General features: G+C 46.8%; 1 protein-coding gene across 1 annotated transcript in view; it reads left to right on the top strand.

The window, feature by feature from the left end:
* Positions 1 to 192: 192 nt before the first annotated feature.
* The window catches only part of LOC106750906 (melatonin receptor type 1A-like), a 180,880-nt gene continuing 155,365 nt past the window's right edge, over positions 193 to 25,707 (top strand). The window contains exons 1-2 of the mRNA XM_014631538.1: positions 193 to 263; positions 5,378 to 5,836. The gene's annotated coding sequence lies outside the window, so the exon portion shown is untranslated. The remainder of the gene's footprint in view (positions 264 to 5,377; positions 5,837 to 25,707) is intronic.

Here is a 25,707-nt window from a genome sequence, read left to right as displayed (position 1 = left end):
ATGGACAAGGGAGGGAGGGAGGGAGGGAGGAAGAGAGAGAGAGAGAAGTGCCGGGACGCCTGCCACGGGCAGGAAGAGCGTTAGAGCGAGAGGGAGCGCGGGGAGGAGGGAGGGATAGAGAGGGAGAGAAAGCGGGAGACGGACTGAGGCGAGTGGGGGTGATAGAGGGTGGCTGGGAGGGGAACTTGCGGACAGGGAGAGAAGATAGCGATGCTCGAACGTGATGCTATGCACGACCGCGAGGGTTGTTCCGAACGACGACGGTAAATCGAATGATCATTTGATTCTTTCTTTTGGATTGCGTGATACGTAAACCTGTACGCGCAGCCCACGTCCTGCGTGTCGCTGCGAGCGCGCCTTGCTTCGCGGTTGTTCATGTCGGCGATCAGCGCGTCGGCGGATGACAGGACCCGCGAGGGTACGTCAAAGCCTGATACGCGCGCTGTCCCGGCTCGGCTCGCTCGCAGGAGATTTTGTCGATGTTGTGCATAATCGTTCTTACGTACTCGTTCACAAGCTTGCACGCAATTGTTGGTGTATAACTGCTCTATTTGAGATGATCGATGTATATGTATGCACGTTGGTGGTGTTATCGTCCGACGATCTGTAACCTTTATCGATAATTCTCCGTGCACGTGCCGCTGATTGATTGCTGCCCGTGAGTTGCAAAGGGTCCCCGAGTGCCGAGTATCGGAAACGCGGAAAGTTTCGATGGAGTTGTACACTACGCGCGACACACTGTTAAACGGCGCTCTTGCGACGTGAAATTTTCAGAGAGAAGAACGGAATCTTCCGCTGTTGAGATACCCTTTCGGGGTATACATCGCGTTTGGTCTTTTCAACTCGTCGATATTTGGACCTTTTCCAATTTACGACACTCTCTCTCTTAGCGTCGCGTTCACCGCTAAGTGTTCGATCCTAAGTTTTATGTATATAATGCGAAGATTCTATTCGATGTAACGCATCGTGGGATGACGACCACACAGATTTCACGCTAAATGTGCGATGTGAATACGAAACGATGATGTAACCGATGCCCTCGATGTATCCTTGTAACATGAATGCATGCGTCTACAGGGATGGCTTTTATACCAGAGGAACCAAAGATCTTTACGTCAGAATCGAGAAATAGCCTCCTGAGAACTTGTTTCTGCAGAAAATGTCATGATATTTTATACTGTAAAAACAACTTGCAGTATAATGAAACATTTTTTAAATTTAATTTACTTAACAAGTTGCTAATGGAGAGAAATTAAGAAATCTACCAATATTTATTATATAAAAGCCACTTCCTGTGTCTCGAATATGAGTGTTCGGCTAGAAGTATACGTCACGAACTTGTAAACTAAATGTCTTCTATCTATCTGTGTGTTCGCGAATGATAAATAATAAAGATTCTCATTGTCTTGTACCCTCAATCTCATCGACGCATCGAAACGAACCGTAAAAATTCGTCTCGGTTACGACCTGTTGAACACGTCGCGAGAAGAATTTCCTATTATAGCTCCAGAGAGAAACGTACATGTTCTTTGTCAACGAGGATCGAGTAATCGCTGAATGAGTTCGTATAATGAAATACAGTGAGAAGCTCCGATATATAAGTTTTATTCGCGTTTCACATCGCCTCTCTTGGTTATGCAGGAAATACAATTGTTCCCGTTCAATGTCGCTTGCAACGTTCACGTATATGTGAACCACTACAAACGTTTTTGTAATAAATCATAAGGAGCTACATACGTAAAACTGAATATATTTATGTAATGTAACAAGTGTGTTCGTCTTAATAAAAGAACACACGAGAAAAAAACCTAAGTATCGTAGTTCGCTCGAAAATCTCACAGCGAAAGTTTCGAAACTCTCGTAGATATTTGCGAAATGATAGCCTCTTATGATTTTCAATTATGTCTGAGGTGCGACTTTAAAACTGACCCAAGTGCCAAGAGAAACGCAGAAAACGGCGGGAGAATCGTAAAATAGACACGACAATCGGCAAATTTTCCGTAAAGTCGCAAGCAAAAAGGGTGAAACGCGTGATACGAGGAGAAAACTGCGCAGGTATAACGCGAAAAATAATTACGAGAGATCCTTGAAACTGTCGATAAAGTTAAACCAGACGTTATTTACAAAATGGCACTTCGATCCGCTTTAAAGTACACGCCTCGAGTGCAACCGGGTGTGTAATTCAGTTGGCGAGCACGCGGACCGGCGCGTGTACTCGCGAATGATTCATCGCCGTTCGTTTTACACGGCGTCGGCTGAGGAAAGCCGACTATTTTCGGGTGGCGTCCATTAAGCGGGATGTTTTAACGGTCCTTACGTGGATTCGGCTCATAAAACAGGAAGCTGATATCAAGGTATCATCGCGTTATCGCGTAATGTGAATTTACATATGACAATACCTTTCTATTACGGCCGGCGGTGGTTCGCGGTAGCGGCGTTATATTACCAAGTCGTTGTAATGTATAGCCGTATATACACGCGACTCTCTCTCTCTCTCTCTCCTCGCTCGGTCAGACCATAAAGCGAGTAATATAGCTCGCATACAAAATGAAATATTTCAATTGCGGGACTCGCGTTAATTGCGCGCATGAGCGCGAACGCGGGCGCGTCGCTTCAATTACGCTAATGAATTACAGGCGAGCGAATGCTATGTGGGCGCGTGTGCAGCGTCGAGAGGAGAACGGATTCTCCAGTCCGTCCGTCCGTCCGAAGGAGAATGATCTCTCGCGGCCGCGGTTCGATCGACCTGAGATACGACGTTCGAGGTGAAACGCGCGCGGAGGGGGGGGGGGATAATGAATATGTAAATATTCCGGTAAATATTCCGGGTGCACGTTGTTGCTTGTAAATAGCGAAGTGCGTGTAACAGGTGGTGCGCTCTCTATCGCGGGATCGGTGTCGTCGCGTCGCCCTTATACAATAATACGCGGAACGATGACGATGACGACGGTGACGACGGCGGTGACGGGCCGCGCAATGACGTAACCGTGCGTGTATACAGGCCCTTGGCCGACGCGTTACGCAACGACGTACGCGAATGAGTGTCTCGTGCTTTTATAACCGCTTCACGAGTCGTGTGCTCGCTGCGCATCCGTCTATCTCTGTCCATCTGTACCGTAGTTGGTGGTGGCCTGAGAGGAATCTCGCAGGCAAAATTGCTCGCAATTCCGTCATATTCACGTGCCTCGAAAAGAGAAACATTAAGCGTCGGCGCAAAGCATTTCGTTGTGTGGCTCGCTTTGATAACGCAAGTTTCCACATCTCGTCGCGATAAAACTGCACACACAAGTCAGGTGAAACTCGAAGAATTTCATAGCATTGTAATTTTTCTCCCGAACGTTATATCGGAGTTTCTCGTTTCCGGCCGATTCATCGGCGTAACCAGTATTATTGTTATTATTATTATTATATATTCACGGTGTTTCCGAAAAATATGAATTTTTCATCTTTCAATTTGTAATAACGCCATAGACCGAAACGATCACTTCGATCGCGATGCGCGCGAAAATATATTTAATTAAATTCATATATAATTTCCTACAATATAAAAATCTAAAATTTGCCACGTTTCCACCGTTACTTGTTACTAAAAGCAACACAAGTTCAGATTATATAAGCACAATGAAATATTTTCCAGATGGACTCTCCCGAAAGCTTTTGTCCGCTTAGACATCATTGTGCGTGCGCTGTTCGCCTGCTCATTCGTTCGTTCGTCCGTCCGTTCGCCGCCAATGTGCGCGATACGCATTCACACGCGTGTATGCGTGCGCCACACGTACAAAATGCACGTAGCGGGGCCCGCGGCAGTAAAAACTTAACGGCGCATTCTCGCGATCGCTCTCCGCCGCGCGATAAAATTTACGCGCGTCGTAAATAATTACAATAAAAGCGACATGGACGGGAGTATCGTCCCTCTTCGGCGTTATGACCGCCGCTCCGGCTGCTAGCCGAATGAAATCGTTCGGGGCCCGAATTGGAGTCGTCGTCGCGCGGACCGTTTCGTTTGGGAGCGAGGCGCATTCACACAGCCCTTCGCGAGGACAATCTTCCTTGGGGCCCCGAAAAAGTCGTGCGCAGCCCCGATTTTACGGCCTTACGGGACGCGAGATCGGATTTTGCACAATTTCTGGGACTCGTAAAGTGTCTCCCTCGGGAAGCTTCTTCGACGTATAAATCGGGGGGCCCGAGAGTCGGAGGCGTAACCGCGGGGACGCCGAAATCCGAAAGTGATTGACCGAAGCGCGAGCGAGAGAATTTTCGCGGTTCGGAGACTTAGCAGAATGGCTGACTTGTCAGTTCGTGTTTTATGCCTCAAGCCTTTATCTTAAATAACGCGCAATAACCGTCTTAGGTCCGCAGTCTTAAACTAAAAAGCCGCTCTGTTTGTGATTGATGACAAATCGCTACATAATAAGAAAAATGTTAAAACTGATGATTTAGACAAGCATTTAGAGTATGAAACATTTTCTTAAGGAGGATATAAGACTCAGTGTCGTCTTTTCAGCGCATCTTGAGCATCAAAGGGGCCAGCCATAAATTTCATATTTATCGAGCAAAATTACGTTTCTGTACATTTCTTTCATTATTTAAATAATGAATATTAATTTGAAATGAAATTGGGATAAATATATACACATACACAATATTACAAATACGAATATTATAACTTTTTGTTTTCCCTATTAAGGTTATATTTAAGCATCAGTTGCTCTAACAGAGATGCAGAAACAATAGAAAGAGCTACATTAATGTTTAAATATATACATGTGTATTTCGAATATTATTATAAATTATGAATTTTATATCGCCGTAATTCTAAAATAAAACGGCCAATTATTCTGGAATTTCTATCTGTATATTGGTCTTTAATGTCACAGTAATTTTTCGTCAAAATCTCATGTTTCGAAGGTATTAAAAATATAAATTAAAAATAGTACATTATATATGTGTAAATTTATGTTCTTTTCTTACGCGCCATTACCTCAAACCTCTTTGAAATTACAGGCCAGTCGTTCTGCTACGGCCTTTCGTTGCAGGGACGCCAGGTTGTGGGACGTGAGAAGTTCCGCCACTTCATATACACGCAAATGCCACTATATATACACACGCGTAACGTATACATATAGCCGAACGAAGGCTCGCTTGGCTACACAGATGTATGTTACGCACGCGGTAGTGGCATCCCGCGAAATTAAGTGGTGGGGGTTCTCACGTTCCACGACCCAGCATCTCCGATTCGTTGTCGGATCCACGCGATAACTCTGACCTTTCAGTGTCCGGACTGAAGCGATCGCTAGCGCGTGATAACGCGGCCGATCGATATCTTTATGCCGTCGCGGCATGCACACTATGTGAAACGCGCGATCTTTCCTCGCAGGGCTCACCTCGTATCCCGCATGCTGTCGACTGCCACGTAATCACGCCTCTCGACGAGCGCTCGCTGGCCCTACAACAACTTCGTCCTCGGCGGTAGCTGTGTCGTCGTCGCACGCAAGATGAACGAACGATCCGCGGGAGAGAGCGCGTAGTGCGTACGACGCGTCGCAACGACGACGAAAATGAGATGAGAAAGCGCGAATTGTTGTTTCCGGCAGAAGAAGATCCGAGTCGAGTCGCTTCGCGTCGGGGAATTTCGGCCTGGTGAATCTCGGGTGGTGATGGCCTGCCGATCATCCCAGCGAGTCGTATCTTCCATCGCCGAGTTGACAAGGGAAAAACAGCCGACGACGGACGCGTGATCACCGTGCAACATCGCTGACTGGCCTCGTAATCGCATCGGTATAATACGGAGCCGCGAGCGAACGCATCCTTCGAGGAGATCGCACTCCGCTGACCGGTGAGTACCGCTTCAGTGTCGCTACCGAGTGTACTCTGTCAGCAGCTCGTCCGCTTATAATCAAAACGACGTTGCGCGAGAACCCGCGCGTTCTTTTCTCGTCCGGCTCCTCGAGCGGACGAGTGCATATCTCCGCTCGCGAAGGAACGGACATCGAGGGTCGAGTTTTTCCCCACGTTCGCTCACACGTCACGCGGAATTTTTACACACGCTCGATGTTCGCCGATTCGAGCGAGTTACTATCGTGTACTACGAACGCATGTCGTTCTGAATCGTGATTTTAACACGAATATCCCGTCGCATGTTGATATAACAAGATTGAATCGGGAGATAACCAAACTTATGAGACCGCTTCTCACCTCGCCTCGGTTTTTATAAGCGTGCTTTCTTAAGGGGGAGAACCCGAAGTAGTCTTGTTTTACCGCAGAAATTTCTTGGTACTATACTCGTTGCCGGCTGCACGGAATTAAAAATCCTCCTGCATTAATTATAATACATATGTTAATGCAAGCGAGGACGGTTGACTTTGTTCGAAAGACGAAAAAAGTTAACGAATTATATAATTATTTTAATTATAATATATATATAATTATATGATATTTATATAATTATATATATATATTATAATTATAATAATTATATAATTATATAATATTTATTATAATTAAATAATTATATAATTATTTTTTTTTCAGTTTTCGAATAAAGTCAACCTCACTTGCATTAACGTATGTGTTATAATCGTGTAAGAGGATTTTTAATTCCGTGCAGCCGGTAACGAGTATAGCGCTGTGAAATTTGCGTACTAAGAATAGAACAAGATGACTCCAAGATCCCCTCAAGTAGAATCAGAGAAAATATTATTGATTGAATCCGAGAAAGAGTACTGTGCCAATAATCAGTGAGTATTCATTAATTTTTTGTGGAAACGCTTCCACTTAGTTTCTCTTATCTTATGTCTCACTGACTGGCCAGTGAAAGATTCACCGCCGCAAATCACTGTTACGTTTCCTGTAGCAGAAATATATGTACATATCGTGTATACATTCAATCGTACGTCGTATTTGGCCTAATTTTCATGGTAGCGGACTCAAGAACTAGAAATTTCGAGTTCTCAAGTCCCATCAAAATAAGCGTGTCTTTCAAATACAATATAAATGAAATCAGTTAAACATAATTACGAATATCTCAGGCAAAATTACTGACAATATTTTAAGAGTGGGATTCACATAATAAAAAAGATGTTGTAAACAATATTCCTTTTCTCACTGTTTCGCAATTGAATTTCCCCGATGAAGGCAATTGCTGCTATTAACAAACTTTCGTAGTGCTATACTTGTAACTGATGATATAACCGACCGCTAGTTGACTATTTCTCAGTGATGATACACCGGATTGCACTTTAGAGCGTACAAACGCCACGGAGCGACGTAGCCATTTGTGATTCGATTTGTAAGACTATCGGCGTCCGTTCCTCTTTCCTTTCCGTCCGTTTCTCGTTCTTCTCTCGGGGGTCAACTTGCACTCTCGTGCGAAAAATCAGCCCTCTCTATCGGTCACGTGATCGATGATGCCGATGCGATCTCTCAGGTCGTGACAAATCGCCGCGATGGCGATTTGTTACGCCGCGGCTCGCATCAAATGCAAGAATAATACCGGCTGCGCTGTAATGCGCGTTAAGCGTGGTTCTGCATCGCGCGTATCTTGACGGCGGAGCAATGAATGAAGGCAGCCGCGCGGTGCAGCTCGCTCGTGCAGGTGGAAGTCGTAACGCCGGGGAGTGCGCGCTATTACTCCTCAATGGCCGGCCGCGGTTAATTGCGAAGCAATATTCAAAGTGATTCCCGAGGTCTCCGGCAAGAATACGGCCTAATTGACTTGTAAGCCGACGCATTCGACCGGAGGCTGATTGCAAACGGAATCAGCGTTTCTGCCTGTGAGAGTCCGATATTGCCGGCGCTCACGAGACGACGATCGATTCTCGGTATTTCAGGTAGCGAGCGGCGCCGTAAACCTTTCCCCGGCATTTTCGCGCGCGGAATAATCAGCGGCAAATATTTATCGGCGGAAATATGCATTCGTTAGTACTAATTTCATGGGGGGTGCCTTAATGCAAGCGTGAGCGACTGGTCGTGTTAAGCGTCATTTACATCCTCGCGAAAATCCCGCTGTAAATTAGGAGCAGCTCGCTCTCTTATATTATTAGCGTTAATTTGCCTCGCAAAGGTCATAGCGACACCTTCCGGGGATGTGATTTGTAACGGAAGTGCTCTGTTCGGAGAGCACGGCTATCGAGGTGTGAAAAATGAGGGGAGGCGAGGCCGTGCAAGGCGACAAATGACCAGGCGCGAGTGTAAAATCGCACTTCTTACTAAGTAACGCTCGCATTTCTTAAAAAGTTATCTCGGATAATTGTTCCGGGCGAGACGAAGTATAGCCCGCCGGCGGCCATTCCGCTACCGGTATTCAATTCCAGCGGGGACTGCGAGAAAGCATAATTAACGCCGTCGGATTGTAAATTCACTCTAGTATAAATATTTGCATCTCGGAACTCCGCGCACAAAGTCTGCATACATTTGAATATATCTTCTTTCCGGGCGGAGATTCCGCGCCGCATATCGGCGATACGACTAACATCGCGCTCGGGCTTATTTCAATTTCCGTAACTCGCGACGTTGATCTTCTTGGATCCACAAAATTAAAGCGAATTGCCGAAGAGCGGTGTGGCTGAAGAAACGGAATGCTCGAGAATGCCGAGAGATACCGCCGTGTTCTGGACCACGTAAAAAAAAAAAAAAAAAAGAAAGAAAGCGACAGAAGGAAAAAAAAGTGTACGGGACTCCGCTTAAACAAAACATCGATAATGCTTCGGCGACCTTAAGAAAGGAAGAAATGGTTTTTGGTTAAGCAAAATTTTCTCTTCGTAAAATTTCATATGTATCATTATCATAGCACCGTGTTAACTTGTTTCTAATAAACCACGCCGTATGATGCATCAATTTGTGTACTTCACTAATTTGTAAATTGTTTAATTTTATTGCGATTTAACGCCCGACTTTCGCCATTTTCGAAATAAATGGTTCATTTAATTTCCGTAATTTCTGTAATTGCCGTAATTTTCCAATGGACTGTGTCGTCATTCGATTATCGGCGAAGCGAATTTGCACGCGAATCGACTTTAACCCTTTGCGGCATGGCGTAATTTCGAGGAACGGTCCGACGTTTAAATACCTTCTTTTATCTCACGACGACACCAGTATTGCCTAATGTAATAACCTACTTTCGTCATTTTTAACGTTGAACAAATATTCGTGGGATAATTGGCAACTGGTGATTATTCATAATGTTTGGGTTATCATAAGTCAGTCGAGTCGAATTTACCCTTGTGCGTTTCGCTACGTTTATCCTTATCTATATTCATGATTTAGCATCTCGTCGTCTCAAATTTATCGGTAATACTTACATTAACACGAATACCAGTACGAGTAATGATATAAACATTCGTGTGAAACATTTCGTATGCTTCCACTAATTCCTGTGCGATTTCACGGGAATACAGTCCCGGTCTAATTTCGGCGCTACCAAGACGCGAGAATTGACCTTTTCTGTTTATTCGCGGCAACGGGATGAAGCCGACGACGGGATCGGCACATTTCCATCCGTGTCAGTAGCGCCGTTGATCGAAATTACTCCGGCTTCGGTACTCTCGAACAGGACGACTCGCAAAGTACAGAAAGGTAGGCCCGTAAATCGAGGTTAGGTCCCGAGGAAACGCGAAGCCTCGGGATGAGCGGAGTCAACGAACTTCCGTCGCGTTTACGTAACCCCCGGCCGTGTAAACATATCGATCTCGAGCGGGCATGTGCGCATTGTAGCTTTATTTCTCTCTCGCGGAGGCGCCCCGTGTACGCGGCCGATGAGACCTAGGGTGGGTCAAGTTGACCTTCTCCTCGCGACCCTTTGTCGGACCGGTTGCGCGTATCGCGAATAATCGCATTCCGGTTCGCACGTCATGCGTTCCGAACGGACGACGTGTAAAAAGGAAGTGCCCGTTTTCGAGCGAGCAACGTCGAGCGAGTCCGCGTGTCGACGTGCGAAACGTCCGCGACAGACGTCGTCGCGATGTCGCGTTTCTCATTTCGTCGAGATCTCCGTGCTACGTGCTTCATGTCCACCATTTTTGGACTCGGAATATCCTTCAAGGGACAGGAATTAGGTAAAGTAATGAATTTTTCGCAAGCCGGGCGGGATTTTTTTTTTCACGAGGCAAGTCCGTTTCTGATTAATTCGAGCGCAGACGCTGAATGAAAGCGCGCGTTAAACGCGAATAAATGGATTCGGATATTTTTCTACGAACTATTATAAATGTTTCTAGCGGACAATTGAAATTTTTAAGTGTCTGTCGAGTTCAGCTGCTAGAGCTGCGAATAGTTTTAGCGAATTTCTGGTTTCATTGATTAATCGACTTAACCTGCTTGCATTAAATAAGAGAAGTCCACTCTCTGTCTCAATTTAAGAGCCATGTGGGTGGCAGATATCAGGTTAACCTTTGCAATAGTCCGGTGTATTACGTAACAGCGCGAGTACTAAGGGAGGAGGGTGAAAGAGCGAGTATATTGTGTCCATTACATAAAACCACATTTTCTCGTACAGCAATTTCCTTTCGACTCTACCGACAATTTACAAAAAAATATTATTATACCGCAACAAAAAGAGAGAGAGAGAGAGAGAGAGAGAGAAAGGAGATGCCACCAAACTGTTACATAATTTTTCCCCTCATCCCCGAAACAAAAAGAGGAAAAATGCAATTTTTTCGACACATTGGTAATAAATAATGAATGCAAAAAGGATTGTCCGCCCCTCCCTGTTCGCTCCTATCCCTTCGATACTGATACGATTAATCCTTTCGGTGCTATGAACCCATATACGCATTCAGTAAATCCAATCAGCGTGCGTTATGAATTCACATATGCATTCGGTGAATGTGATATCGACGTGTGTGTGACACACGCATGCGTCCAGCGAATATCTTTGGTTAACATCGTCAAAATTTATAAAATGGGAATTTATTATTCGGAAAATTGTCCGAAATCTTCGGTCGAAATATTTAAGAAGGCTGAAAGCCGCGTATCGCAAAGCTGTCCTAAGCACGCGTGTACAGCCCGCAGTTTCCAGCTGGACCGAAAGGGTCATTAACGATCGGCAAAACCGAGGGCGAAATTACTCACCGAGTTCAAAATCCGCGCCGCGCAGCCCTGGATGTACGCGCCGCGACGACGCATCCTCAGACCGGCTGACTTCACAGCGTCGCTCCGTGGCGTCCGGTGCGTAGGCGACTCGCACGATCCTCTTCCATCGAGCATCATCTCGCGGAACAGGCGGGATGAACGGGATCGGCCGCTTTACGCGGAATCCGCGACAGATCGCTCTTTAACCATCACTCCAAACCGTCACGCACGTGGGGCCTCGTGATTACCGCGTCATCCGTCGCACGGCGGACTGCGAACATCGATCCGTCTCGTAACGGCTAACCCCTTCCGATGTCCCGTTCATTTTGTCAAACGGACACGTGTCCTGCGTGAAGTCACGTGCGCAACCTAATAGGTATGTCCACATTCCTGTTGTTTGAATTCGCGTGAGGAGACACGGAAACGCGGACCCGAGCTACTATTACGTACTGCACTCGACGTCGATCGTCCTTTCGATCGCGATTATCGATCGACGAGAGTGCCTAACCTTTCGCCAATCTCGTTCGCGTTCCGCACTTGTGCAGATTGTGTATGTACGTGTGGCATGTACGCGTGTGTGTGCGCGCGCGCGCTGGTGCGGAATGGGTGGCCACGATTAATTGTCAACTTCGTTAAGGATTAATCCACCATTTTCGGTGATTGGTAGTCATTAACTCGGGATAATTAGTCAGCCGCTGTTAGTTGTCAACAAGACAGTGGATGTAACAATGCTAAGCGAGAGGCGGCCGGGGGCGAGGAACGCGGCGCGGAATTCGACCTCATGAATCATCGGCGCTTATTGCTCTCACAATGTCGTCGCATCAGCGGGCGCGACTCGACGCGCGAGAGACGAAATCTCGTTAAATAGCCGTTGATTCCGTAATTAAAGTTAACTCAGTTACGCGACAATCGCTTGTAATTTAATCAGCGCGCGTAGTTACTCATTTCCATTATTTTACATAATATCAAGCGGCGATATACCGGAGCGCTAATTAATGGCAGTCGTGCAATAGTACAATGCGGTTCGTTCTCCGCCGCAGTCTATGTAATTACATTTGGTTCTTTTTTATCGAAAAAGAAAAAACGGAGGAAAGAAAAAACCGCGTCACGCGGAAGAATTCGCGATATATCGCCACCGAGAGAGCGACTATAAATTCGCGTGTTTCGTTCAGGTGAAAATTTATACCTTAACGTTCGCGCACACCTCTGTGTATACAGGGTGTCCCGTCGCACAGCTCAACGTTCCCGACTCCGAATTCTGCGACTCCGCGAACCTTCGACACGTTCAGAGACTCGAGCGTGCGCGATCGACCGCGGATCGATCCACGAATCCGTCGTTAAGATCACAGAGATCCGCCCGACGACTGCTTGCGACTGTTCCATCGCTCCAAGTACAGTTTCCAAGCACAGTTGTACTCCGTCCGTGACGCGCGTGCTAAGTATTTTTTTCGCCCGAGTCGCATCCAAGTCCGCCTCGCGTAATCGAATCGGCCGGAGAAACTTGCCCCATTATCAAGAAGGAAAATTACGGTCGCCGATTCCGGGACACTCTGTATACAGGCGCGCGAGTACGCGTGACTGTTATATATACGGCGTGGCTTCGCCGTACTTCGGGCACGATACCGAATTTAATAACGCGCAACTGCGGGCACGGCGAGGTGCGACGTACAATCGGGACAATCAACGTCGTCGGGCGAGCGAGCGGCCGTTAGCCCGCGATTACGGGCGACTTTATTACACGACTGCCACTCCTAGCACAATCGCCGGCATTATCGGTAGACGTACGTACGTGCGTAGCCGGTGCTCGATGCTAGGCGAGGGGGGAGGAGGGGCGCGACCGCGAGTGCTCTATCCGACGATCGGATTTGCCTCGCAGCGGGTACTCGAGCCGAGCCGTTCTCGCTCGGGGGCGAACGAGCGACGCTCTATCGACGCGGAGGGAGGCCCCATTCTTAAAACAGCACGCTTAATCGACGGACGTCTCGCTTAAAGGGGAAACGACAGCAGCTAATGAACGTGTCTCTCGCGCATCGACCGCGCGATGTTCCTTTTTCTCTTTCTCCCCCCCCCCCTCTCTCACGCCCTTCTCTCTTGCCTATCTCTTTCCGACCGCTCCGCACGGATGTACATATTGAACCGTCGTGTCTTTGTCGGAATGTTAAAAATATACCGGTGAAAAGAAGCCATTACACGTGAACTCATTCTCAAGAGAAAATCCAGCCTACTGTAATTAAAAATAAATATCAGATAACCACAAATTGAACGTTTTACAATTGGTTCCGTAAGAATGTTTGAGCATGGTGTACATTATAATAGAACGTTAAATAAGACGTAAAAATATGATGATGCGTTGACGGATGTGTAAAGTATCCGAGAAATGATTTAGTAATAGCAGCTAAATCTCATTAATTAGTTCGGACTTTGTTATCATTGCTAAAAGTTGGCTGTTAGGTACAAGTTTATTAGCTGAAATTGTTAGCGTGAATAGTTAAGGTTAGTTAGTTGTGCTCTCTTTCTCTCTCTCTCCCTCCCTTTCTAGTCATATCATATATAGACAATACGAAATATGTTTATATCAATCGACAAAGTGGTGTAGTATCTAAAGTGATTGACTATTCAGAAGACTCAAGTTCGAGTTTATCAGTGCTTGAGCATGTTTATCAGATACGATATAGTATTAAAATAAAATAAAAAAACCAAATAAATAACTAAATTTCTAGCAAAATTAGCACGCAGTAACATCTTAGGGACAGCTTCCGTTAAGAAAGAAGCAATAAATTCCTAACTGGGAATATAAATATAATTTTAGCACTATTGTATGCGCGATCTAACTAATATTTCTCGCCTAAATATAAAGAGCTAATCAATTCAGCTGCGATAGCAACGACATTAGCAGTCCCTGTTTCAAAGACACATTTCAAAGACACACTACCGCAGCTAGCTTTTACTTCCTACGACTGCTTCTCTCTCTGAGTATATACATTTCCACGCGAATGTATTTTCAATGAATCGTTATAAAGAGCAAAGAAACTCCGTTATCAAATGACGGAGAAATCGGATACTTTACAATCGAATTTTTGAGTAAAAGTTTCCCGATTTTAATCGAGAGTCATATGACCTGTTCTTTTTAACTGCACCGCTGAACTAGTGCAATAAGTTGAAGCGAGACAAGTATATGTTTTCTCATTTCAACTTATTGCACCAGTTCAGCAGTTCAGCTAAAAAGAATAGGCTAATTATTTAGCCAACTGGATCAACAATATAAACACTACGTGTAAAGCGAGAATGGGCGAACGGTTATTTCGACATGAGAGAGATCGATTCTCTATTTTCGGAAATCTTTCCGTTTCACGCATATCGTACGCCGATCTGTACGTAAGATTCGAGTCACGAAATCAAGAAGATATGCGGTTCCCCACACACATACACACATGCATTCACACGCGCGCGTATAAGCACACAGTAGCTGCCGACGGATACAGAGAGAGAGAGAGAGAGAGAGAGAAAGATCTTCGCGAGGAGCACCGACTGCACCAGTGAGAATCGCGAGTAATAATTCTTCCGGAGACGCAGGTAAACAGGCTCTACTGTTTTCACTTCGTTATAAATAGCTCTTAAGCGCCGTTTACACGGCCGACCGAGCGTGATGTGTAAAAAGCAGCGGACGAACACAACGGTGTGCGAACATACGGGCAAAACGTCTAAATACGTACGACGATAAGAAACCAACGACGCGCGGAACCCTCTATTTACAACGCGTAAAAACGAACAAAAGGCACCACTCGCGGTGAGCGCGTGTATAACCGCCTCCCACACGATTGCCCGCCCGTGCTCTCAAAAAGGGGCCCACTTGTCCTACCTGGCTCGACTGGGTCTTTCTCTCTCTCTCTCTCTCTCTGTCTCACCGCGTGTGTATCTTTCTCTACACGGACTCGAAAACCGAACGTCTGCTGTTCGGGCATGGGAAGAATCGACGAGAATGAACTTTGAACGACGAGTCACGATCGTGGTATCTCTTTCACCGCGAAGATGTTTAGGTTAGGTTCGCGCTGTTGGACGCGTGAAGTATCTCGCAAATACGTCATCGATTCGTGGATCGATCCGCGGCCGTCAACAGGAGAGAACTCGCGGAGAAAGGCGATACACTCGCGACGGATTCACGAGGCGACATACGAGGCCGCGAGCATTGTCCCGCTTCGGTCATTGATGCGCGTTGCACGCTCGTTCGTCGGCCGATCGGCGTCGCCGTTTTCCGAGGTCCGGCCGCGACGCAGCGGCTCGGTCGCCATTTTTGACTGACTGTCGAGCGTGACAGCGCGTAGGCGGAAAAAAGAAAAGAACGCGACGAGAAGGAGAAGCGCACACGGCCACGCTCGTGCTTGACCTCGCGACGATATCTACTCAAGGCCGCTTCGGACGTTCTATAAGTGTCGGTCCACAATAGGTATTTTAAATCTTAAGCCTTAAAAAAATTGACCAATCACTATTGATTATTCTTCGATAATTCGATTGTGATTGGTCAATTTCTTAAGGCTTAAAACACCTATCGTGGACCGACACTAATAGGGAAGAGAGAGAGAGAGAGAGAGAGAACTCTACGCATTTACACACGCTAAACCGCTGGATAACAGGTATGAACAAGCAAGAAACTTGATCTCTTATTAATCGCAACTTTCGGTTATGATCGTGCACGATACACCCGGAGTTGACACCCGAGGTATCTCGATAGGTTAGGAAAGAGAACGGTCATTTCGTGACGAAGAACGAATTATTTGGAGAAGCCACCGTTTTGTGCAGAGCTTCGAAAACGAGCGAGCGTATTGCTCTAAACACGAAGTGTGTTGGGTCAAATTAGAAACGAATAAAATGGATGGTACTTAAATAAAAGCGAATTAAATTTGAGAAGTGAAACACAATGGAATTTTATTCGGAATTTAATTCGAAATTTTCTCCATGAATGAGAAACCGCTCGATTCCGGCAGTTTCCGAAACGAAACTATATTCTTTCATTCTCCTTCTCACCGGTGTTTGTGCCGGAATTATTTGCTTGTCCTTTTCTTCCCTCTCTTCGAACGACATTAACACTCTCGCAATCGTTTCCGCAGTTTTATGTCTTTGCTTTGCTAGAAGCTGGCAGTCGTACACGTGTACTTATGTTTACACTGCCAGGAAGCAGAAGCTGCTCGCGTATCTTTATGTGTTTGCGTTGCGAAAGGCCGCCTTCAAATGATGCGTTTACTCGGTAAATATTCGTCAAACCGATACGACTCTCGCGCGAACACGTACATGAATAATAATGTGTGTCGACACGGCGATGTTTTAATTTTAATTGTGTACGACATTGTGTGCGGCGAAATTCATCGTAACACACAAACGCGACACATTTACATTCGCCGAATATTTGCCAAGTAGTCGCATTTGTCCGGAGTCGTTTCAAGAGGCGGGTATTCGCGGTGCTGATGCGCATTTACATTTCAGTTGTAATATATTTATGCCATATTTATGCCAATTCAGCATTTGCATGAGGCGAACTCGGCAAATGGACCGACTCCATCATTGATACGCTCCTATGTGAATGGCTATGAACATACAAATATGATTTCGTTGCTTTACGTAAACGTATATTAAATTGCACAAGTTTCAGCTCAGCTATGTTTGAAACATGAAAAAGTCTTCATCGGAACGATCGACTCGACGTCCCCTGAATTTCTATCCAGGACCACGAAAACAGCCGTGGCTGTCCGAAAAATTCTCAGCTAAATAGTTTCGCAGCAGGGATAGTCGATAATGCGGCCTCTCGAGATTTAATTCGAGCAATCGGAAGGCGACCCGAGCGATTTCGGACGAGAACGAGTTGTCTCGTCGAGGAGCGTTTCCCGGAGAACGCCGAGCGAATTGCCTCGCTGTACCTCCTCGTGCCGAAAGCGCTTGTTCGCATGATAATCGCTCGCAGACGCTCTGAGACAGGCGCGCAACAACGCGCACAGCGCCAGTAACGCCTTTAAAAATTCCCCGTTGAGATGCGCGCGCGCGCAATGCTTCGCGGTCGCCTTTAAAATATTGATAACCGATGCACCCCCCGCGGAGCGACGGGAATGAAAACAAACGCGCGTGCCGCGACCGGCGAAATGCGTCCGCTCGCGCGCGGTCGTCCGTTTACGCGCGAGCTCGCGAATAACGCGCGCGAAATTGCTCGCTCGTACCTTTCCGCGCGCACGTGCACGCGGAAGGTAAAAAAACAAAGTAAAAAAAAGAAAGAGAGAAAACAAAAGAGCGAAGTAACGGGAGAGAAAAGTGGCGCGGGGGGAGGCAGAAGTGGCCGGGGGGGGGGAGAGGGGACAGGAACACGCGCGTAATTCCGGCGAATTTTCGCGAAATTGCGCTCACGTCGTTCTCGCGCGGGCACATTGCCATCGCCGCGCCCGCCCGCTCGCCCCGGGTCCATTTTACGGCTGACTCAGCAACGAATTTCACCGACGCGGCAACGAATATTGCTATTGGTAACAGTTTCTGAATACCGGTGCCGCCGCCGCCGCAATTTTCGCCCGAGACGAATATACCGCGCGCGGCGCCGGAGACACGGAGGTTCACCGCACGCGCGTTTTCGCCCGCACGGCGCGACCGGGACTCTCTTTCTCTCTCCGTCCATCCACCTATCTCTATTCGTCTCTCGTCGGGTCACTTCGCTTCTCGACGGGGCCATTCTCGCCGACGGAGGAAACGTTCCGGTGCGAAACGAGACGGATTAACCCCTCTTGCGGTTCCGCTCTGTTCCGCGACGGTTGCCTGTCAGGTCCCATTTAGCCCGTTCGCCGCGGCGCGTTTAGTCGCCGGCCTCGCCTGTCTGCGTCGAGGAACAATACTCCCCACCTGACTGAGAGGATCCGACGTCGGAGTCATTTTTCAGAAAATCACATTTTACGCGCCGTTCCTGCGTGATACACATCTCGCTCGCCCGACGCTATTTAACCCGTCGAGGAGTTGTCATATTTTTCCGCACGGATGCGCGCACGTGCGTCCCGAGGAGCGCGTTTCAAGGCGATCCTCTTCTGATCTTCGGACGTACGCTTCCGTTTTGCATATACGCGCGTATTTCGGATCCCTCGTGTTTGCATAGTTACCGAGATTACTCCCGGCTCATAATTACCGGAAACTGCAGACAAGACACTTCAGTTTTGGCAAATAGGATAGGGAACTGCGATATTGCAGCGTGTTCGTTTCTTATCTCTCTGTGTAAAATGACGCCATGAATCGGTAGCGAGGAACTTGATCCCATATTTTTAAAATTACTTCCAAGTACATGTATCTTTTTTAAACGAAACGCACAAATACAACCGCGCATTTATACTTTTCACCTTTGCGTTATTCACCGTCATTTTGTAAACACCCTGTATATTCAGTGTCGGACTGCAAATTCTGTGAAAAGGTCGTGAAAACAGTTCTCCTTTATATTGAGAATCTTTTCTCTTGCAAATGAGATGCTTCTTTCCGATAGGTCGGGTATCTTCTAACATTTCCTCGTCTCAAAAAATTTCCCTTCGTATTAGCATCCTTTTAAGATAATAACGTTTGCTTCATCTTTATTGGCAAATACCGGCCTTATCTGAGAGAAGATACAGCTCGTGCTATTAAAAGCGCGATACACATTTCGTAAAAAGATAAACTGGAAATGCAGGAATCCGCGTCGCGAGAGACAATAGGAAACGCGTATATATTCATATTAATAATTTAATTAATATAATTATGCCCGCAGAGCGGACTTCCTCCCAAGAGAATTATCGCTACCTGTTGGCCCGGCGCTACTACGAGCAAAATAGAAATTTAACATGAATTAATTAACAATGTGATACGTGGCAACAGCGACTTTCCCTCTTTAAAGAAAATGGATTAAAATATTCTGAATGAGTAATTATTTCAATTTCTCTTTCTTCCCCGCCGGAGCCGAGTGCGTATATGCAAAAACGAGCGGATTAATTAAACACTCCGTGCGGCTGTGTAATGTTTCAAACAAAACACGTTAAAACGCTCACTAAGCGATCTTCGCGACTGTGTTCGATTTAATCAGCGCGCTCTACGTGAGGAAACTATAATTGGACGGCTTCTATATAAAAGGGACCAAGACGCGAGGCTCGTATCGAGCGCAATTTATTTCTGCGCTCGCGCGTTGCAATAAAATTACGAATTATCGCATCCGTCTTATCGGCTCGAGAATGCGGTCGCGTTTTTAATTCAGATGATGGCAACGAGGACGACGACGACGACGACTCAAGAAACGTATTTCGCCGACGAGATCGAGCGAGCGAGATACCGCGTGCCGCGGCGTTGAGTGCGCGCCGTTATTAAATCATACAGCGCGTGTGTATGTATCGCGCGTATTATAGCAAACGTGTGTGTGTGTGGCGTCCCGACGATTGATAGATACCGCGCGTCGTTCGATATATATTTCAAAAGCGCATTGTTCGCCGGCGGACTTTGTCTACACGCGTCTCTCGCAACAGGCGGCTTCCCCTATCGCGCCGCATCGCCGGCGCGCATAATTCCGCGCGCATATTGCACGCGAAATGCCCGAATGAGATTAAACCTCGCGAAATGGGCTATTGTGGGTATCCGCACGTTGGCGCGAGTGCTTAAATAGTCATCGTCGTACCGTCGCGCGCGCGCAAGCGATTACGGTGCTCGAGTAGTAAACAACATGCGCTCCGTCTTTCGGCGCGTAAAGCGCGTCGTTAGCCTCATTACGCCTCGATCGACGGCTCGTTGGAAATATACGTCCTTCGCCTTCCGCTTATCCATCTTTCAATTTCTGCCTTTTGCATAATAACTAAGCCTGCTAACCTCCCGCTGATACTCCACGCCTTCTCCCTCGAGCGTTTTCTTCCTTCCTTCTGGACTTCACGTTGCTTTAATCTGCGATTTATATTTAGTTCCGCCCTCACCGGTAGCGATGAATCACTGTTATTGAATCTTATATTCGGACATATATCGCGAGCGCACGCGATGACGACGTAACGATTATGACGATTATTACGACGTCACGATTCCCCGCCGGTAGTCGAGGCGGAGTCTCTCCGGTATAATTTCGCCGGGACGAATTTCGTATTATATATACGCGCGAAACGCTTAAAATATGCGGCGGACGGTACGAACTCAATTTACCGTCGGTACCGAATGAACTTCTCTATCAAATCGGAGTGGGAGGCTCAGCGGAAATCGTTGCCAGGAAAAATAGTAAGAGCTATTCACTTCGCCGCGTAATGGAGTTAAAGGATTTAGAACTTGGCACACGAGGCGGATCGCGGCGGGCCCGGTCGAAAAAGGAGCATCTTAACCCTCGGATTACCGAATCCCCGTACATATCCGCCCCGTAGAATGGATCATTGAACGTCGGCCATAAAACACGCCATAAAGGCACGGGCCGCTAATTGCCCCTGCGGAAAAGCCAAGTGTACAGAAGAAGAGAAATAAAATAAAATAATGGAGGGGGAGAGAGAAGAAAAGAAAAAATATAATATCGCCCAGAGAAAAAGGAGAGAGAGAAAGAAAAAAAATGACAGAGCGCGCGTGTTCTCAGAATTCTTGCACCTGCGTCTTTTTAATTGGCTCCATGTAAAAGGTGGAGAGATCGACCGATGCGAGAATCGCCGATAACACGGCAATTCGGACGCGCGAGAGGCGCACGATTGCGATCGTGTTTCTCCAATTCGATCTCGCGTATCCGCGTACACGCATTATTGCGCTAAGTCTTTCTTCTTGCGGTCGTAATGGGCCGGTCGATCGCGTGATCGGGGCTCGTTACGCAAACCGGTAATGAATCTCGATGTCGATTATCGCACGGCAACTGTAGCACCGATTGTTGCGACGATAAAGCGCGTTATTATTTTCGCAGAATGCACCCTCGCACCCCTCCCTCTCTCTCTCTCTCTCTATCTTTCTCTATTTATCTATCTATTTCGCACGCTCGCTCGTCATGAAGTACAGCCTCGTGCAGTCTCAAGAGAGCTTAACTAACTTTGGTTAGCGGTCAGGGGCGTATAAGAGTGCAGTAATTACCACATAAGAGTATATATACGCGAAGCATGAAGGATCCATTCGTTCCTCCGTTTTTCCTCGTTGCACAAAGAAATCGAGAGCGGGAAGTACGCCGTAGGGGGATTTTTTTTCTAATTAAAACTCCATTCACGTATTCAACTAATTATTAAAACGGATTAGCAAATTGTTTTTCTTTTGCGCGCGCGCGCGTACTTCACTCAGAAAGATTTGCGTTGGCTGAAGGGTTGATTGAATTTCTTGTGACGTTACGTTTGCGGTACCCAGAATGATATCGCGGACGGGAGAAAGTGCGATTTTATTTTTCCGCACAGCTATTCGTCTCTTCTCGGGAAGATATTTTCATTTTAATGTTCAGTTGAAAGCACAATGTAGAAATCGTTTGCACAAGTGCGCAATGCCCGATTGTAACCGTTAGCGATTTTCGTAGCATTGTTTTCGAGATTGGAACTCTGAATAATGTACAAAGAATAATTTATTGATACTACTTATTGATACTAGCGATCGTTAGGACGCATTGGCGGTTGTTAAAGGGACATTAGCGTGATAATCGATAAATTGTTAAAACGGCGAAAGTCACCTTTCGCGGTCTAATATCTATATGATGTACGTTATCTCGTTTTGTAGCGTCAAATTTTCTGGCAACAGACCACGTATATGGCACCCTTAAGTCCTCTCGCAACAATATTAGCATATGAATTTTCATGAGTTTGATATTCATGATGCTGTTTTGTGACAGTTACGTGTTATAGTTTATATCCGGGGGAAATCTAGTTGCATAAAATAAGTTTAACAAAGCAGCTAGAGTTAACATGGAAGCTGTAAGAAGATATTCACGAATCTAGGCGGAGCATAGTTCGGCCGAAAAAAAAAAAATGGAAAAATTTAAGAGACGATCTTTTTCTCAATGCCAGTTTACACCACCGCTCTGTTTCGCGTAACATGTATATAGTTTTAATATTAAATAACTCCCTTTCTCTCTTGGCAGAGGTTGGGCTCGATTTAAGACTGCCTTGAGGTAGTTGGTCCGTAGAGTGTTAGATTTTCAGTGGCGATGTACAAGAGCATAAGTTTGTTACTTACTGAAATAAATACTTTCCCATAACTTTACTTAACTATCTAAGTAATAAATGTTAATTTTGAGCGCGAAATTAAGATAGACATACACAATATTACTAGCATGGAAATATTATTTATTTTTTTATTTTTCTTATTAATGTTTTATTTATACATCAGTTGAATTAAGAGGGGTGCACACACGATAGAAAATGGTATATAAATATTGAAATATGTGCACATATAACGTGAGTATTACTATAAATTGTAAATTTCCTATATTATCAAAATGAAATTTCCAACAATTCTGAAATTTTCGTATAATGTTTCCATAAACTATACCCTTAATGCCATAGTAGTTTTTTCATTAAAACTTCAAATGTGTTAGAAAAAATAGGACGTTAATCTCAAGGAATGTGAAAAGTTTGATCTTTAGTTGCGAATGTCTCAGCTTCCGAACCGCCGATCGTTTTCTAACTTCACAGACGTGTAGATAATAGTATTTCTATCAACACGAGAAGAAAGTCGCTGGAAATTAAACGAGGTGTCATTTTGTCGTCTCGCACGTCTACTCGCACGTTTGGGACTTAATTCGGGAGAACTCTTAACCCTTAGCTGACACACGTCAAAATAATAACGTACGTGCTATAGGGGGGGTATTTTGGACCCCAGCGAGAAAAAATGTGTATAATTGTTTTATTTATCAATATTGGGTCATGCCTCGATTAATACTAGGTGACGCCACAGAACCAAATTTGGCGCGCAGCTATGAAAAATTTGCGTTCAGAAACACTCTGGGATACTTTTAACCCCGTGTGTCAGCTAAGGGTTAAACTCGCGACATCGAGCAGCTGCCGTAATTACGGCCGGATTAAAGACTCGCCGGGAAAAGAGGTTGGTCTCGGTTATACATAGTTTCTGTAAACTCCCTCGCATCAAAACCGAGACACAGCTCGCGCGTGATCGCAGGTTTCAGCTCGAACGCACCTCTGCGATTACCAAACTTGCCGCTGATCGTAAGCGACGCGTCTCCACGGCAAGAGGAAACCCCACGACGTCCAATTACCGGCTGCAATTATCGAGTTAACTCGTGCGTCCGCGATATGTATAATTTGACTCGGGTCCGCGAAATCGCGGGATGTCTCCGCTAGTTAGCGGCGCGCGTTCCGATTGTTTGCGACGAGCCGAAAATTTACTCATCTCCATACGCGCGCCATCAGGCTCTCGGCATGATTCGCCGGCATTCATGAACCAGCAATTTTATCGACAAACACCGCTCGGCGTTCAGATACATATTTAATGCCCGTGATGCGCGCGCGCGCGAGAGTTTGTGCGCTTCGCCCGTCCGCGCGCGTGCGTGTGTGTGCGCAATGCAAACATGATTTTGCGCATCGGTTTGCACAGCTGATGGATCAATACGGGACATTACCGCGACGAGTAATAAGTTGCCAATACCTGATTCATCACCGTCAATACACCGTCGGAGTACATTGCGATAATTAGCCGATAATCCTTGAGCGCTCGATAGCTCCGGAACGGAGCGCGCACGCGGCAGGGGCGCGCAGCGTGAGCTGATGCGATGCACGCGTGACAGCGCCGTCACGCGTGAACGCCTCCCGTAAATGGTAATTATCGTTCGGGGTGATAACTCCGAAGATACCCGATTAATGCCGGTTCCGTGGTTTAGCATAAGCTAAGGTCGCCGGAGAGACAGGGTCGTGTTATCGTAGTCAATATCACCGGGTCGGCCTCAGATTGGGGAACGACGCGATTTACCGTGATGATAGTCCTTAGAACAGCACCGATGTGCTATGCTGATAAGCTATAATTACCAGCTCTCGGTGGAGAAAGCACGAACCAGCAAGGCATATGTTATTTCGTCGATTCGTGTCTCGCTATTGAGCGCGTATCGCGAAATAGGATCATTGCTTTTTACCTGCAGCGGACTCGATCAGACGCACCGAGCCGAAAAGTGGTAAATCAACTTTTTGGCGTGAAAGTAGCATTTGTTACATTTTGCATTATAAATACGTCAATTTTGCACCGAATTTTCCACTGCACGAGTTCTGAAACAATCAAACTTTGACATAACGACATAATAATAATAAAATTTACCAAGACTAAATATTATTATTAGAAATAATTCAAGTCAAAATAATCAACGTCGTGTGTTGGAAGAAAATGCGATAGTGTCGATTCATTTTCAATTCGTGAAGTAACAAAACGACGCGAAGACGAGCGGGCTATTTCGACTTGAAATTTAGAGCGGATTTTCTGGGCCACGTGTGAAAAAGAATAAAACATTCGCATTCTATTTCTTACTGCGTGCGTGTCCCCGCGGCAAATTACCACGATATTTCCCGCGGAGCCTCCGAGGTCATCTGAATTTTTGTCGAAACATCCGCGGGCGTTTCAGGCTCGGGAAACGGGAACAGGGTGGACCGACGGTCGCAAATTTATTATCAGCGGCGCTTAGATTACAGCACGGCTATTCGCTATTCCACGCACACGTGAGCTACGGCACGCAGACGCGTTGGTTTCGGCTCTTATGAAATATAAGCCGCCGCACCGCACGATCGTTTGCGGCATTGCGCGCAACCCTCGAAATGCATCAAGGCTGGATGCGAGCGTTAAAGCTCCCGGCGGCGGCTCGCATACCCGCGACCGCACTCCCGCGTATTTTATCCTCGCGGAATCTACCTTCGTCCGGCCGTCGAAATACGAAGTATCCGCGTGGAGAACTTCCACACTTCTACGCGATTGGCAAGAGTCGCCGACATCCACGGCGCGCGACGCACCGGTGCAATATTGCGGTAATAAAGACATTTGGCGGAAATCCAGATGCGTGCATGGGATTTTCCCCACTGTAAACAGTCGTTCCGTCGAGACGGACGGCGAAACTTTGCGAGGGCGTGTATACTCTTGGAGGATCTGATGAACCCCTCTTTCTCTCTCGATCCGTCTCTGTCCGCGCGCGCGCTCGAGATTCTTCCTCGCTGATCGTTCGAAAGGAACGCCGCAAACACGCCCGTCGCATACGAATCGCGTCACGCTCGCTCCCACGGCGACGTCGGTCGGCTCGATATTGTCGCGCCGAGTCGTTCGCTAAATCACCGCGGCGACGCGAATCAACGCGCAACGTCGATAAAGCGCGTACGCGAAGCGCGTACGGCGATCGCTCTCAGCGAGAGGAAAAGCGGGGGGAAAGGCGCGCCCCGCTCTAACTCGGCGGACACCACCGGACGAGACGCGGCTTTACGAGCCACCCGGTTGTGTGTACTCACACTTGTACTCGGAGTAGTAGTCGTTCGGATATTGCGTCCACCGACACGCATGCATATTCAAACGGACCGGCGTTGGTTTTCATCGTGCGCATCACAGGACTCTTGTTATACGCGTCGCGATTTCGCACGGCTAATGCATTCGTGCACGTACGCGCGCAAGTCGCGATTCCGAATCGGTAAACACGGCTGGGCATGGCGCGACATTATTGGAATCGCACCCGGAGAGCGGCCGTCGTGTTTTCTCCCCCCCCCCCCC

Source organism: Dinoponera quadriceps, unplaced genomic scaffold (genome assembly GCF_001313825.1).
Source record: "Dinoponera quadriceps isolate SergipeBrazil2010 unplaced genomic scaffold, ASM131382v1 scaffold4681, whole genome shotgun sequence".
Taxonomy (NCBI): domain Eukaryota; kingdom Metazoa; phylum Arthropoda; class Insecta; order Hymenoptera; family Formicidae; genus Dinoponera; species Dinoponera quadriceps.
The sequence above is the reverse complement of the archived record's forward strand: the minus strand, read 5'-3'. Positions and strand labels throughout refer to the sequence as shown.